Source organism: Pteropus medius, unplaced genomic scaffold (assembly GCF_902729225.1).
Source record: "Pteropus medius unplaced genomic scaffold, Ma_sr-lr_union100, whole genome shotgun sequence".
Classification (NCBI taxonomy): Eukaryota; Metazoa; Chordata; class Mammalia; order Chiroptera; family Pteropodidae; genus Pteropus; species Pteropus medius.
In genome coordinates this window covers 580,505-586,594 of record NW_024347788.1, presented here as the reverse complement: position 1 = coordinate 586,594, position 6,090 = coordinate 580,505, and positions in this window count along the sequence as shown.

Sequence of the window (6,090 nt, the reverse complement as noted above, 5' to 3'; positions counted from 1 at the left end):
TAAGTATATAGATATTTCACCTCCTTGGTTAAATTTATTCCTGGGTAGTTGTTTTTTTTGTTTTTATTTGTTAACTTATGTTTGATTTATGTTTCTAACTGAATGAAGATTGTTCATTAATATAGAAACTTCTGGAATTTCTGAGTTTTTTTTTCCTCAAAATAATATGTTTATATAAAATATATTTGAAAATAAATTCTGAAACTCTTAAAAGTAGAAGTTTAAGGGCACTAGTATCTGCCTACCTTTAGTATTAAAGCCATCCTTTTTTATTGCCACATAAAAAGAGATTTATTTTGACATTTTGTGGTTCTGAACCAGGGGGAATTTTGCCAACCAGGAGACATTTGGCAATGTCTGGAGACATTTTGGTTGTCACAAGTGGGGTGTACTAATGGCAGATAGTGAGTAGAAGCCAAGGATATACTAAACATCCTATAGTGCATAGAACAGCCCTCAGCAACAAAGAATTATCTGGTCCAAAATATAATAGTGTTGACCCTGAGAAACACAATTATTGGTTTACACAAATAAAATTTAAAAAGTTATTTAAAATCATAGATAAAAGAATGTTTACTAAATGTATTTAAAATTTTTCAAAAAGACTAAGATATTTAAACATGCCTTCTCCTTAGATTTTGTAGACCATTCTAAGAAATTTAGCTTTTACTTTGTATGAAATACGGACCCATTATATGGTATAGAGCAGAAGAGAAGCGTAATCTGTATTTTAACTTTGGCTGCCATGATAGACAGAATTCCACAGATATTCTCCAAGGTGCCCTTCCCCTGATTAGGCAAATGAACACCAATCTAGGTACTGCTATGAAGAGACTTGGCAAATGTAACCGAGATCATGGGCCTTATCATAGTAAGCTCATCATGGATTATCTGGAGAGGTCCAATCCAATCACTTGAGACCTTAAAACAGAGAAATTTCTCCATCTGCTGTTTGTCAGAAGGATGTAGCAGAAGAAGGGCATAGAGGAGGGTCAAAGTGTGAGAAAGATGCCACCCACCATTGCTAACTTTGAAGATGTGAGAAGGGGGTTACAAACTAAGGAATGTGGGAAGCTTCTGGCAGCTGAGAACCACACTTCACCAAAAGCCAGCAAGAAAACGGGAACCTCAGACCTACCCTGTATGGAGCTGAATTCTGTCAACAACCCGAATGATCAGAAGCATATTTTTCCTAGAGCTTCCAGATCACAGCCCTGCCGACACCTCGCTGTGCATAAACAGAACCAGCTGAACCATACTGTGCCTGGACGTCAGACCCATGGCAACTGTAAGATATAGTTTTCGTTTCAAGCTCTTAATGTTGTGATCATTTATTTCAGTTACAGTAGTAAACTCATACAATTGGTGGGTTGAGAATTACAGACTCTAGGAAAGCAAGGGTAGAAATGGAGAAAACAGCTGGAAAGTCCTTTCAGTGACCTCTACAAAACATGACCGTAGCCTGACACAAGGTGCTGTTAGTGGAAATGATGAGCAATGGTTGGATTCTGGGTATATTTTGAAGATAAAACCAATAGGATTTTCTAGATTTTCTAAGGGATTCAATAAGTGGCATGGAGAAATAGAGAACAAAAGGATAATACCAAAGATTTCACTTGAGCAAGTGGACAAATGGAATTATCATAAATGAACTAAACTGAGCGGGTTTTGAGGGAAAGATTAAGATGTTAGTTTTGGATGAGTTATGTTTGTGATTCTTGTTGGTCACACAATTGGAGATATGGAGTAGGTACTTGAAAACGAGTTCAGGGACAGTTCTTGATTAAAGACGTATTTTTTTCAGTATAAAGATGGTTTATAAGCCATGATATAATCAAGAAAGTGGCTACAAATAGGGAAAAAGAGGAGCCTAAGGAATGAGCTTTGGGGCTTTCCAACATTTAGAAGTCAGGGAGATGAAAAGGAGTCAGAAGCCGCCGCTGTGCCGAGGGAAACAAAATGAAACAATACGGCTTATGGAGATGGTGTTATGATAATTTGAAAGAATTCGTAAATAGTTTAAAATTTTTCTCTGAAAAACTCATATATATATAGATGTGGAACAAATAAAAATAAATACAATAATACATAGTGGGGGTCATTTATCCCCAAGTAGAAGAATAAAGGACAAAAATTTATTTTTTATAACTTGAGGAAAGTTCATTTCTGGTTTTTTCTTCTTCTCACTTCTGGTCATTTGAACTTGTGAGCATTTGAAATATTGCTTAGGCCATTGAACATTTTTTAAAAAGTGTTAAAGTCTAATGAACTTCAAAAAATTATCTAATATCTTTTTCTTTTCAATAATCCCAGATGTTCAGTCCTGTTTTGTCTCCATTAATGTGAAATCTTGACATCCTGCCAGTCAGAGCAAAAGAAACCACAGGCCTTGGAACAAACACTAGGCTTTTCTCTCAAAAAGGGGAGGGGCCGAATCGTTCTCTCCCTGCCTACTTCTGTTAGCTGTATTACTGCTTGAAGAGTGCTTACGGTTTTTCTTAGTGAAGTGAAGATACTATTTTAAATTGTTAAGCATCAGGGAGGGCAAATATTTGACATATGTACCTCCTTAAGTTTTCCCACTGTAATTGCTCCTAGGTCGTTTCACACTTTTTATCTGATTCTAAACATTACGTTAAAATCCTTCTTAGCTCAACATTCAGGGCAGCACTATTAAAGCAGAGGTATAACGAATGATTCAAGATAAAACAATTTGCCATCGCTGTGATTCCAGTATCTCTTGAATCACACACCAGAGGCATAAAACATAAATACTTCTTTGCCTTATACAGACGAATAATTTGGCAATAGTGTCAATATACTGCATTTATGATGGAAATTTGTATCTCTAAACTGTAGAGGTCTTTGGTGATTAAGAGTTTATTTCCATATTATATATCTCATCTCCTCCCACACACTTCTAGTCAAAATAAATATACTTTTCCCCCTTGATTAAAAAAATGTTTTAAGAGACACTATGCACAGAGTTTCAGAAGGCATTATTGCTTACATTTTTTATAGTCATACAGACATATATCTTTATCTTGTTAAGATCATGCGGAGGGCTGGGTTGGAGGCTGCATGGAAATGAATACTCGTGTATTTATTCTTAAAATAAAAATGCAAGTTAGAGTTAGTTGCGATATGAGATCAAGAGATATTTTTGGGAAAGCATCAGGCCAGGAGATATTCAGTGGAGATGGCTTCTCCAGTCTTATTGATCAACTCACAGAAGTGCTGGGGTTGGTGGCAGTGCTGTTCTGGTTGGGGTAATTGTGACTGAGGCCTTATTGACAGCCATGTCAGTCTGAAGCTCTCCCTTCTTATGGTTCAAAAACTGCATTTAGCCAGCCACATAGCCTAGATCCAAAATCTTCTCCCTCCCAGGTATAGTTTCATACTACCCCACCTGTGCCACTTCGCACCACTGTTCACATATTACATGATTAATGGGTGATACTTGGTCACACTGCAACTGGGCATCAAGGACCAATCTGTAGGCATGCACTTTTGGTTGTCTATAAGAACAAATGGGCAGTGCCTGGAAGGCGTGGCCAGGACCGACAGTATTTTTCTGGTGGTGGGATAGTCACCACTCACAGTCTCGTGGTTACTGGCATACCTATACATTCATATACTGGGACACTCTGACTCACGAAAATGCCCACAGGTGTACACACACACACACACACACACGCACACACGTACACAGATACACACATATAGCTACTCGTGTCTTCCTCCAAATTTGGTCTTTTTCCTAGCATTTCCTTACCCTGCATGCTCTTAAAATGCCCTGTTCCAGTTCTCCGGTTGGATGATACCATATCATCCAAATGACAAAAAACGTTACTCTGCCTTTAGGGGTGAATACTATTAAGACTCTTTTTTCTTCATGAATTTGAGTCAGACTGGTTATCCCCAAGCAGAACAGATTTCTATGATTGTCTCCTCTGAAAACCTCTCTTTCCTCTTCTGGCCCATGAGAATCATAGCATCTCCTTTCTGAGTTTTTACCACAGTCTTTTAATACCTTGTGGACTTTTTAATTATCTGCATCGTTTTTGTAGTTCGCATTTAGAAAATAAGCCTCTGAATTGCAGGAAACGTGGAACAATATTTAACTCATGGTATGTAATAACTATTTCCTAAATGAATCATGCTATTAAATAAGCAGTGCCTTTTTATTAGGCTAGGATGATGGCAAAGAATCAAAGATTCACCAATTTTCTCTTACCCGAAGCCCTAAATCCCTTTGGCACATTGGCTGATTTCTGATGAATCTGAGTTCAGTAGACATATAATGAACCTTAAAAACTGATTTAGTTAATAATTTCAAGAAAGCGAGAAGGCTTGGGAAATAAGAGAAATCTTGTCTTCCACAGAAATTTTATAAAATATATTTTACTATAAAAGATTCTCTTTGGGGCTATTATAAAGACCAAGCAATCTTCTATAAATCAAGCAAGGCTAAAGCTTATTTAATTTGGTATGCTTGGAAGTTAACCAAACTAATTTATAAGTGTCACTCATCCTTTCGTTAATCCATTTCCCTGACAGGCTTTTGAAAAGAACGTAGAGACATTTCATCATCAGGTCACCTGTGGGCCATACTTAGCACTAATTGGAAATATGGCTCACCACAGGTGAGATATTAAAACATAGACAAGAGCCTCTCATTGCAAAATATTCTTATTAATTTCTTCTTAGCCATGCCATCCTGACAGATCATTATGAGTCCTTCAGTGCTTCCATTTTGCTATCCAGGGCGGAAGTTAATAGCAATTGAAACATTGACTGCTATCAAAGTAAACAGCAACCTCCGGATTTCCCTTTTATCATTTCAGAGGAATGGAATGTAGATAACCACTGCAGTGAGACAGGGATTACTGTACATAAAAAAACCCAGTGCGGAAGTCATGGACAGTTTTATGATGACTATTTACTAGTTTGAAGATAATGAAAGTTTTTCTGAAGTACAGACTGAATAATTGTAGAGCCCATGCATAAACCTTTAATAAACTTCGCTGGTGCATGTGGGATGTAGTTGACTATTAGGGCTCTACTAGTCATGATTCATTTTGCCGGTTTATTTGGCTGAAAATGAAGAGCGCCCAGAAAGAATCTCCATGAGTAATAATGTTTTTGCAAAATAGTCACTGCTTTAATCAAAGTAACTATATATAAAGTAACTATATATCTCATTTACAAAAAAATCATAGGACTATTATAAGCTGTCAGGATACTTGGCTCAGTTCACTCATTCAAAAATATTTATTGCATGCCTACTATGTGCTACTGTTCTAAGCACGGGGACTATGGAAGACACAAAACCACAACCTTTTGGAGTATGTATGCGTTGTAGTCTGTAAAGACAGAAAATCAATTAAGTAAATTTGTGAAGTGCTAGATGGTGATAAATATTAGAGAGAAAAATAAAGCAGAGAATGGAGACAAAAGGCAATGGAGGATATGTTTTTAAATAGAGTAGTCAGGGAATGTTTCATTGAGAAGTTTACAGTTAAGTCAATACCTTGCAGTCAGCAACTGAATGTCATTTGAGTGAAGGATGTAGCAATCAGTGCACAAAGGCCCTCATCTGGAGTATGTTTGGCGGCTTGGTTATCAGTAAGGAGGTTGGGGGCTGGAGCAAAGCAAGCAAAGATAAGGTAGAAGGAGGTGAAGTTAGAGGAGAAATGAGGATTCAATCTTATTAAGCCTGTAGGTAAAGCAAATGACTGCAATTTAGTCCGGTGGGAAGATATGGGAGAGTTTAGCCAGAGGAGTGACATAACTCTTATGTCAGCAGAGTCACAGATGATGTGTTGAGCATAGACATAGTTGTGGGAAGAGCAGAAGCAGAAAGGGCTGCCTTCCACGCATTTGTTTGTTTATTCATCTGTGCAACAAATATATATTCAGCATCAACAAGGATTCTATCTACGAAAACAAGAGGAATTTTCTGGGACTCAGTTCGCTCATGGAATTGAAATCCTTTTTGCAAAAGAAGAGGAACTCTCTATAGCTTTTACAAAAAGGATTTGAATTCCATGAGTGATCTGAGTCCCAGAAAAGATGCCTTTCCTTTTG